The 12,011-nt window shown below is 38.7% G+C and overlaps 1 protein-coding gene across 1 annotated transcript in view; it reads right to left on the bottom strand.

Moving 5' to 3' along the window:
• Positions 1-12,011, bottom strand: part of LOC309697712 (uncharacterized protein) — a gene marked incomplete at its 3' end in the record, with an annotated part of 34,402 nt that overhangs the window by 8,899 nt on the left and 13,492 nt on the right. The gene's annotated exons all lie outside the window — the stretch shown is intronic.

The raw sequence follows: 12,011 nt of genomic DNA on the forward strand, positions 1-12,011 counted from the left end.
GGTGCCTTTAAGACCCCCAAGGTCACCTTACAATAATACAACAATACAATATAATAAAGTATAGCAAAACAAAATTTAAACATAAGGTAAAAAAAAACCAAGCATGAAAGTATATAAACAAGTATAAAAGGGTATGGAGTTCTGAATAGATGGGTTTTGAGACGTGTTTTAAAAGTACAGAGAGAGTTTGTAGTTTGAAGAGCTGGTGGAAGTGCATCTAAAGTCTTGGGGCAGAGCAACTAAAAGTCCTGTTAGAGAATTGTGCATCAATATGGTTGTCATTGTGCAAGATGATTAGATCTTTAGCAAGGTGATTAGATCTTTAGCAAGAATGCTCAGCTCTGTTTTCTAAACACTGGTTCGTTAAAATGTTACGCCATATATGGGGTGACTGAGGATATTGGTGACATCACATGCTCACACATCGCAGACACACACGTCCCATGTTCACAGGTGGGTGTCTTATCTGTCGCATGATTAATGAGATGTTTGTGTAAATACTGATGTTAATAAAAGGACTGTGAGAGGGGTCCCAGAGTTTGGAGTTGGCTGAGATCAGATGAAGAGCTCAGGCTCCCCTTGCAGCAAGTAAAAGACAAAAAGCACTGTGGTCGTACACAAATGATTGGTCTCTGAGCCAGCGGCGTTTAAGTGTTAGACCCAACAGGTCTGTAGTCAGGCATACATATGGAGAAGATCAGATAAATATGGAGGAGCGAGGTTATGAAGCTCTTTGAAAGTAAGAAGCAGGATCTTGAAATTGACACAGAGGTGAATTGGAAGGAAATGGAGCTGTTTAAGGAAGGAAAGGAAATTGGATCGATACTTTGCTTTTATCGTTCAAGTTGAATATGTAGACCTTTTTTCCTTTGGAAAAAATAAACCTCAACCATGCACAATGAAAAATGTCTGAACCTTTTTGTGTGCTCTACAGACAGAAACACTGACATATACCAGGTCGCCAAAAACCCAGTTTCAAAACACATGTAGATCACAGTGATCACAATCACAGTGATATAGTGGTGATTAAAATGTGTTCAGAGATTTCATCTCATAAGTCACGGCACACTACCCTTTCCCCAGTTAGCTGCCTGATTGCCTTTGTAGTGTGGCAGAGCACTTCTGTGAATGAGTGAAAGTGTGAATGTTGAATGTTTTTGTTGAAATATCCAGGCAAGTATATACATGTAAAATGAAAAGATATACGTGTTCAAATAGCGTCAATTAACACACAACTTCAGGTTTTTTAATTTCTATGTGATTATTCTTATAACTAAACAATGAGAACAAGTAGTCTGATGTCCTGTAATCATTATGAAGCTATAATTTGAAATACAATAACACATTAAGTTTTTGAACAAAGTATTGGTATTGGTTGAAAAGGAGACTCTGGGTTGCTGCATCTTGTTGCTGTTTCATCTTAAATTGGTCATGCGATTTTGACGTGCCGGCGTGTCCGTCGACCCCAGTGGGTTAAATAATTTTTTGAATAATAATTTTGAAAAATATTTCTTCATGTCATTATGCAGGCCGCAAGTAGGGGTGACATGGGCTGCAAGATTGAGACCCAGGCATTAGATCCTCTTAATGCATTTTTGTTTGGGTTTCCACTGGCGTGGAATTACCAAAAATAGAGAGGGCATTGCCTAACATATGAAACAGGAAAAGACCGCTGTGTAATTCCTTTATTTGTAACTGTATTCTGAATATCATCATTTTAAATGGTAACTGTAATGGAATACAGTTACTCATATTCTGTATTTCAAATACGTAACGCTGGTACATGTATTCCGTTACTCCCCAGCACTGCTTAGTTGCAACAAGTGGTTATTTGAGTTGCTGTTTCCCTCCTATCTGCTCAAAGCAGTTAGGGCACTTTCCTCTGAGCTTTGATATTAGCAATGCATTTTTAAAATTCATTTATTTATTTATTTATTTATTTATTTATTTATTACAGAGAACTGTCGCTCACTAGATACACAATATTGCCAAAGGTTTTCACTCCCCCACTTAAATCTTGGGCGCAAGCATTTCCCTACATGTTGAACTGTGTATGTGACAAATAAAATCTGAATTTGAACTCTAGCATTTGTGAAAAAATGGGTCATTCTCAGTGAATTCTAGAATGGTACAGCTGTGAACCTTTCTTAGTACTGAATATTCTAGAGACAATTATTAGTGGCAAACAATCAGTGGGGATTTTATGTGATGGGTAATATAAAATAGTGCTCAGATGTTGCCAAGTTTCAGCAGAGTCAATTGTTACAGCCAATGACTTGTCAGATACTTAGACAAATCTGTCTAATCTTCATGTGGCCTCCAGGTTAGCTCAAGAATAATGTGTAGAGAGCTTCATGGAATGGGTTTCCATGGCCAAGCCTTACATCATCAATTGCAATGCAAAGTGTAGGATGTGGTGGTGTAAAGCATGCTGCCAGTAGACTCAAGAGCACTGGAGTGATTAATAACGCTTCTCTGTATACGATCTTGCTCTGGTGGTTGCCAGAAAAACTGTATACGACTGACTGTTGAAGAGACTGAAATCCTCAAAGCCTCATCCGCCTGAGTCGGTCTAAATAAGGTGCTGAATCTTTAGCCGTATAATTATTGGTAAAGTATGGAGTTCTGGAATATATAAAATTTGTTTGCGCTATGGTTATTTTCTTAAAATTCAGGATTATAAATGTAACAAAATAAGTGGAAGTAATCATTCTGTAATGATTCTGAATGAATGAAGTGCAATAGTATCATGAATAGGAGGTGTTTTTGTACAAAGGTCACGATGAACAGTAAAAAAAGGATTTAAGCATGGTGCAACTGGTGTCATTTGGGTCAAAAGTGATTTCAACAGGACTAGGGAAAGGGGAGAGTAAAGTTTGTGAAAGCGTATAAAGTGATGTTTATCTTAATAAAGAACTGCTCTCCGGATTTTGTCACAAGCAGATGAACCATTTAGAGAGCAAACTCTTCCTCAAAATGTTCCATCTGCTTTGTTTTTAAAGTGAGGAGCACTGAAGGATTAAGCATGGCAAAGCAAATGCCAATCTCCATTTAAAGTCTAATATTGTGGACAATCCTTTTTTTTCTTTTAACTCTTTGTGAAGCATCAAAAGTAAAACTAGGGTATGAATATCACATCTCATAATGCTTCTTACAGGTTGTTCTAGCTCTTAAAATTAACAGATCTCTGGGACCTATTTTCCTGGGCACTAAAGTTTAACCTTGCTATTCACCAAGTCCATAGATGACTCAGGAAAACTGATTTTATAGATGTGGCAGTTGAATGTGCCTACCTTTACGATTGCTCCTGGGTTGCCTCATCTGGATTTACGTGAATTTCCTCACCACCAGCTTAGGCTACGTCTACACTAATCTGGATAAATTTGAAAACGGTGTTTATGTCTAGAAACACTCCGCGTCCACACTATCATTTTCAGTTGTTTTCATCCACACTGAAAAAGCTACGTTCCTGTACTGCGTATGCATGAAACGTCTGCCGTTTATTTACTTTACGGCTCTTTGAAATGTTGCGGCAAAATGTCGAGGAAAAGTGCTGAGTTTTATCTGAAGGTTTCTGGAGCATGTAGAAACTTATATTATTCTTTACAGTTTTTTCTGAATGCTTAAACCCTAACTGTGATTCCTGTAGCACAATCTCTAAAACTATTCAGACTTACAGCAAAACCACTCACTGAGTTTGCAAAACTAAAAGCACAAAAACTGCTTTGCACTCAGTTTGCAATTTTGTAACACACACTTTGCAAAACTGTAGGCACAATTAACTACACAACACTCAATTACCAAATTTCCAACACACTCCTAGCAAAAGTATACACATGTATGGCTATCATTAACACTAATTTGCCAACTGTCTGGCACACTTTCACATGTGAAAACTTTTTTAGATAATTAGTTCACTTTGCAATCAGCCTAAGCACTATAATACAGGTAAGCTGTGTGTGCGGAGTACAATGGAGGGAGCAGAAAGAGTGAGAAGTAAAGGAGGCCGAGGAAGAGGACGTGGAGGTGAAGAAGTAGGATGAAGAGGACGACAAGGACAAGGAGGAGCAAGAGGAAGACGAGGAGGGGGGAGAGGAAGGGTAGGAAGAGTAAGAAATAGAATTGCTGATGACATCAGAGCTACAATAGTGGACCATGTAATCAACCGTGGAATGACCCTGAGGGTAGCTGGCCAACGGGTCCAGCCTAACTCGAGCCGCTACACTGTAGCAAGTACCATAAGGACATCTTGAAATGAGAATCGGTTAGTACAGTCACTTCGCACAAAGATTTGTAGCACTGCCATATGCCAATGAGAAACACACCAATACCATTGACGTAAAAATACTGAAATTGTTACTTTACAGTATCAGAATCAGAATCAGAATACTTTATTGATCCCTGGGGGAAATTATTTTTTTGCTAGATGACCAGATTGCTAGATGACCAGATGCTGGGGGCAGAGGAAGCATGTTCACTGCAGACCAAGTAACCCATATAGTCATTATGGCGATTGCAAATAATCCTATACTTGGAAATAAACACTTGTGTTTGTTTTGATGTGTTTGAATAAACACCAGTACTTGAAGTTTGGATCCCTCTATGCTTATGGATCTATGACAGAAGTATGAGCTCAAACTGACATAGCCTACCTTGTGCACAGAGGAAGCAAAAGCCAGATGTGTTTTGTATTCATACCATCAGTGTGCAGTTGGCGCATTGTGTGCTTAGTAGATGATGGCTTGTGTGTACTGTTTGATACGGAAACACCATTTTTACGAAGGTGTGAAGAGTTAATCTAGCTGTGTTTGCTTTTGCAAGAGAATTACAATGTTTTGATTATTGGGTGACAGGTTTTCTTATTTGTGTGAAGAGTTTTGCAAAATTAGCCAATAGGTACAAAAAATGTGCTTAAGCAATCAGAAAAAACTGTAATAGGGCTGTCAAAATTGAGAGCAAACAAACAACTGCTGTACAATGCCGTCCACCATCTTAGTTGAATCGGTCACATGACTGCATCATATGACTAAAATGCGTCATCGTTTTCAAAAGCCTCCGTTTTCGCAGCCCACACTGCGACGCATAAACGGCGTTTTTAAATGTATCCACCTTGGAGAGCGTTTTCAAAAAGCTCAGTTTACCTTGACCAAAAACACCGTCTCAGTGTGGACGGAAGGCCAAAACGGAGAGAAAAATATGCATTTTTAAATGAAAAGTGTGGACTTGGCCTTAGATCAGTTTCTGATAACCTATTAGCATAATATCCCTAGGATCAGTAACACACAGATCCGGTCGAGACTTCCTGTACAGGGGTAACTGGTACCTAACTGAATATATTGTGCCAGGTGTAGATAGGATTTTGGTGTGGGGTAGTTTTATTTAGAAGGAAGGCTTAGACCCTTAGTTCTAGTAAAAGGAACTCTTAATGCTTCAGCATACCAAGACATTTTATGCAATTTCATGATCCCAACTTAGTAGAAATAGTTTCAGGATGACCCCTTACTTTTCCAACATGTTGTACGCCAGTGCAAAAAGCAAGGTCTATAAAGACATGGATGAACAAGTCTAGTGTGGAAATATTTGACAGGCTTGCATCGAGTCCTGACTTCAACCTGATAGAACACCTTTGGGATGAATTAGAGCGGAGACTTTGAGCCAAACCTCCTTTTCCAGTTTCAGTGTCTGATCTCAAAAATGTGCTGCAGAAAGAATGGTCCAAAATGACCATAAACAAACTCCTAAGCATTGTGGAAAGTATTCCCAGAAGATCTGAAGCTATTATAGCTGTAAAGAGTTGGTCGATATTATTTAAGAGGGAAATATCACTCAAGTTCATATGTGTGTGAAGGCAGAATACTTTTGGCAATATAGTGAATATATATATATTTTTTTCAAACCATTATCTGTAAACCCTGGAGCTAGTTGTGCAGGAAGATGTGAGTAGATCAGCATTTTCTTAATTCTTAGACAAATCTGTCTTGCCCCAATAACCATGCCACGTTCAAAGTTACATAAATTACTTTTCTTTCCCATTCTGATGCTAGGTTCTTATAGACTAGAGAATGACAGACTAAGTGGACTGGGTTTACAGTTTTTTACAGACACTAGGACACATTTCTCAATACTTAGGTCACTTTTGCTCACATAGTGAGCACAACAGAAGTCTATGTGGGCTAAACTGAGGATCAGTTATCATTGTTTTGGCACAAAATGCATTCAATGACTACATCTCTCAAATTTCATGAATTATTTTCTCACTCAGACACAACAACTGCCAAAAATCTTTGTACGTACAGGACATTTTGCATGTACTTACATACTGTTTTCAAAACTGTTAAACTTATGGCCAAAACAATAACATAATGCAAAACTGAATAAGACAGCAAAATTCAACAGCAATATTTTATTGAAACATATTTTACAGTTTTTTCTGAATGCTTAAACCCTAACTGTGATTCCTGTAGCACAATCTCTAAAACTATTCAGACTTATAGCAAAACCACTCACTGAGTTTGCAAAACTAAAAGCACAAAAACTGCTTTGCACTCAGTTTGCAATTTTGTAACACACACTTTGCAAAACTGTAGGCACAATTCACTGCACAACACTCAATTACCAAATTTCCAACACACTCCTAGCAAAAGTATACACATGTATGGCTATCATTAACACTAATTTGCCAACTGTCTGGCACACTTTCACATGTGAAAACTTTTTTAGATAATTAGTTCACTTTGCAATCAGCCTAAGCACTATAATACAGGTAAGCTGTGTGTGCGGAGTACAATGGAGGGAGCAGAAAGAGTGAGAAGTAGAGGAAGCCGAGGAAGAGGACGTGGAGGTGAAGAAGTAGGATGAAGAGGATGACAAGGACAAGGAGGAGCAAGAGGAAGACGAGGAGGGGGGAGAGGAAGATGAGGAGGGGGGAGAGGAAGGGTAGGAAGAGTAAGAAATAGAATTGCTGATGACATCAGAGCTACAATAGTGGACCATGTAATCAACCGTGGAATGACCCTGAGGGTAGCTGGCCAACGGGTCCAGCCTAACTCGAGCCGCTACACTGTAGCAAGCACCATAAGGACATCTTGAAATGAGAATCGGTTAGTACAGTCACTTCGCACAAAGATTTGTAGCACTGCCGTATGCCAATGAGAAACACACCAATACCATTGATGTAAAAATACTGAAATTGTTACTTTACAGAATTGCTAGATGACCAGATGCTGGGGCAGAGGAAGCATGTTCACTGCAGACCAAGTAACCCATATAGTCATTATGGCGATTGCAAATAATCCTATACTTGGAAATAAACACTTGTGTTTGTTTTGATGTGTTTGAATAAACACCAGTACTTGAAGTTTGGATCCCTCTATGCTTATGGATCTATGACAGAAGTATGAGCTCAAACTGACATAGCCTACCTTGTGCACAGAGAAAGCAAAAGCCAGATGTGTTTTGTATTCATACCATCAGTGTGCAGTTGGCGCATTGTGTGCTTAGTAGATGATGGCTTGTGTGTACTGTTTGATACGGAAACACCATTTTTACGAAGGTGTGAAGAGTTAATCTAGCTGTGTTTGCTTTTGCAAGAGAACTACAATGTTTTGATTATTGGGTGACAGGTTTTCTTATTTGTGTGAAGAGTTTTGCAAAATTAGCCAATAGTTACAAAAAATGTGCTTAAGCAATCAGAAAAAACTGTAATAGGGCTGTCAAAATTGAGAGCAAACAAACAACTGCTGTACAATGCCGTCCACCATCTTAGTTGAATCGGTCACATGACTGCATCATATGACTAAAATGCGTCATCGTTTTCAAAAGCCTCCGTTTTCGCAGCCCACACTGCGACGCATAAACGGCGTTTTTAAATGTATCCACCTTGGAGAGCGTTTTCAAAAAGCTCAGTTTACCTTGACCAAAAACACCGTCTCAGTGTGGACGGAAGGCCAAAACGGAGAGAAAAATATGCATTTTTAAATGAAAAGTGTGGACTTGGCCTTAGATCAGTTTCTGATAACCTATTAGCATAATATCCCTAGGATCAGTAACACACAGATCCGGTCGAGACTTCCTGTACAGGGGTAACTGGTACCTAACTGAATATATTGTGCCAGGTGTAGATAGGATTTTGGTGTGGGGTAGTTTTATTTAGAAGGAAGGCTTAGACCCTTAGTTCTAGTAAAAGGAACTCTTAATGCTTCAGCATACCAAGACATTTTATGCAATTTCATGATCCCAACTTAGTAGAAATAGTTTCAGGATGACCCCTTACTTTTCCAACATGTTGTACGCCAGTGCAAAAAGCAAGGTCTATAAAGACATGGATGAACAAGTCTAGTGTGGAAATATTTGACAGGCTTGCATCGAGTCCTGACTTCAACCTGATAGAACACCTTTGGGATGAATTAGAGCGGAGACTTTGAGCCAAACCTCCTTTTCCAGTTTCAGTGTCTGATCTCAAAAATGTGCTGCAGAAAGAATGGTCCAAAATGACCATAAACAAACTCCTAAGCATTGTGGAAAGTATTCCCAGAAGATCTGAAGCTATTATAGCTGTAAAGAGTTGGTCGATATTATTTAAGAGGGAAATATCACTCAAGTTCATATGTGTGTGAAGGCAGAATACTTTTGGCAATATAGTGAATATATATATATTTTTTTCAAACCATTATCTGTAAACCCTGGAGCTAGTTGTGCAGGAAGATGTGAGTAGATCAGCATTTTCTTAATTCTTAGACAAATCTGTCTTGCCCCAATAACCATGCCACGTTCAAAGTTACATAAATTACTTTTCTTTCCCATTCTGATGCTAGGTTCTTATAGACTAGAGAATGACAGACTAAGTGGACTGGGTTTACAGTTTTTTACAGACACTAGGACACATTTCTCAATACTTAGGTCACTTTTGCTCACATAGTGAGCACAACAGAAGTCTATGTGGGCTAAACTGAGGATCAGTTATCATTGTTTTGGCACAAAATGCATTCAATGACTACATCTCTCAAATTTCATGAATTATTTTCTCACTCAGACACAACAACTGCCAAAAATCTTTGTACGTACAGGACATTTTGCATGTACTTACATACTGTTTTCAAAACTGTTAAACTTATGGCCAAAACAATAACATAATGCAAAACTGAATAAGACAGCAAAATTCAACAGCAATATTTTATTGAAACATATTTTACAGTTTTTTCTGAATGCTTAAACCCTAACTGTGATTCCTGTAGCACAATCTCTAAAACTATTCAGACTTATAGCAAAACCACTCACTGAGTTTGCAAAACTAAAAGCACAAAAACTGCTTTGCACTCAGTTTGCAATTTTGTAACACACACTTTGCAAAACTGTAGGCACAATTCACTGCACAACACTCAATTACCAAATTTCCAACACACTCCTAGCAAAAGTATACACATGTATGGCTATCATTAACACTAATTTGCCAACTGTCTGGCACACTTTCACATGTGAAAACTTTTTTAGATAATTAGTTCACTTTGCAATCAGCCTAAGCACTATAATACAGGTAAGCTGTGTGTGCGGAGTACAATGGAGGGAGCAGAAAGAGTGAGAAGTAGAGGAAGCCGAGGAAGAGGACGTGGAGGTGAAGAAGTAGGATGAAGAGGATGACAAGGACAAGGAGGAGCAAGAGGAAGACGAGGAGGGGGGAGAGGAAGATGAGGAGGGGGGAGAGGAAGGGTAGGAAGAGTAAGAAATAGAATTGCTGATGACATCAGAGCTACAATAGTGGACCATGTAATCAACCGTGGAATGACCCTGAGGGTAGCTGGCCAACGGGTCCAGCCTAACTCGAGCCGCTACACTGTAGCAAGCACCATAAGGACATCTTGAAATGAGAATCGGTTAGTACAGTCACTTCGCACAAAGATTTGTAGCACTGCCGTATGCCAATGAGAAACACACCAATACCATTGATGTAAAAATACTGAAATTGTTACTTTACAGAATTGCTAGATGACCAGATGCTGGGGCAGAGGAAGCATGTTCACTGCAGACCAAGTAACCCATATAGTCATTATGGCGATTGCAAATAATCCTATACTTGGAAATAAACACTTGTGTTTGTTTTGATGTGTTTGAATAAACACCAGTACTTGAAGTTTGGATCCCTCTATGCTTATGGATCTATGACAGAAGTATGAGCTCAAACTGACATAGCCTACCTTGTGCACAGAGAAAGCAAAAGCCAGATGTGTTTTGTATTCATACCATCAGTGTGCAGTTGGCGCATTGTGTGCTTAGTAGATGATGGCTTGTGTGTACTGTTTGATACGGAAACACCATTTTTACGAAGGTGTGAAGAGTTAATCTAGCTGTGTTTGCTTTTGCAAGAGAACTACAATGTTTTGATTATTGGGTGACAGGTTTTCTTATTTGTGTGAAGAGTTTTGCAAAATTAGCCAATAGTTACAAAAAATGTGCTTAAGCAATCAGAAAAAACTGTAATAGGGCTGTCAAAATTGAGAGCAAACAAACAACTGCTGTACAATGCCGTCCACCATCTTAGTTGAATCGGTCACATGACTGCATCATATGACTAAAATGCGTCATCGTTTTCAAAAGCCTCCGTTTTCGCAGCCCACACTGCGACGCATAAACGGCGTTTTTAAATGTATCCACCTTGGAGAGCGTTTTCAAAAAGCTCAGTTTACCTTGACCAAAAACACCGTCTCAGTGTGGACGGAAGGCCAAAACGGAGAGAAAAATATGCATTTTTAAATGAAAAGTGTGGACTTGGCCTTAGATCAGTTTCTGATAACCTATTAGCATAATATCCCTAGGATCAGTAACACACAGATCCGGTCGAGACTTCCTGTACAGGGGTAACTGGTACCTAACTGAATATATTGTGCCAGGTGTAGATAGGATTTTGGTGTGGGGTAGTTTTATTTAGAAGGAAGGCTTAGACCCTTAGTTCTAGTAAAAGGAACTCTTAATGCTTCAGCATACCAAGACATTTTATGCAATTTCATGATCCCAACTTAGTAGAAATAGTTTCAGGATGACCCCTTACTTTTCCAACATGTTGTACGCCAGTGCAAAAAGCAAGGTCTATAAAGACATGGATGAACAAGTCTAGTGTGGAAATATTTGACAGGCTTGCATCGAGTCCTGACTTCAACCTGATAGAACACCTTTGGGATGAATTAGAGCGGAGACTTTGAGCCAAACCTCCTTTTCCAGTTTCAGTGTCTGATCTCAAAAATGTGCTGCAGAAAGAATGGTCCAAAATGACCATAAACAAACTCCTAAGCATTGTGGAAAGTATTCCCAGAAGATCTGAAGCTATTATAGCTGTAAAGAGTTGGTCGATATTATTTAAGAGGGAAATATCACTCAAGTTCATATGTGTGTGAAGGCAGAATACTTTTGGCAATATAGTGAATATATATATATTTTTTTCAAACCATTATCTGTAAACCCTGGAGCTAGTTGTGCAGGAAGATGTGAGTAGATCAGCATTTTCTTAATTCTTAGACAAATCTGTCTTGCCCCAATAACCATGCCACGTTCAAAGTTACATAAATTACTTTTCTTTCCCATTCTGATGCTAGGTTCTTATAGACTAGAGAATGACAGACTAAGTGGACTGGGTTTACAGTTTTTTACAGACACTAGGACACATTTCTCAATACTTAGGTCACTTTTGCTCACATAGTGAGCACAACAGAAGTCTATGTGGGCTAAACTGAGGATCAGTTATCATTGTTTTGGCACAAAATGCATTCAATGACTACATCTCTCAAATTTCATGAATTATTTTCTCACTCAGACACAACAACTGCCAAAAATCTTTGTACGTACAGGACATTTTGCATGTACTTACATACTGTTTTCAAAACTGTTAAACTTATGGCCAAAACAATAACATAATGCAAAACTGAATAAGACAGCAAAATTCAACAGCAATATTTTATTGAAACATATTTTACAGTTTTTTCTGAATGCTTAAACCCTAACTGTGATTCCTGTAGCACAATCTC

The sequence above is a fragment of the Aulonocara stuartgranti genome (assembly GCF_965226115.1).
Source record: "Aulonocara stuartgranti genome assembly, chromosome: 20".
In the NCBI taxonomy this organism is placed as follows: Eukaryota; Metazoa; Chordata; class Actinopteri; order Cichliformes; family Cichlidae; genus Aulonocara; species Aulonocara stuartgranti.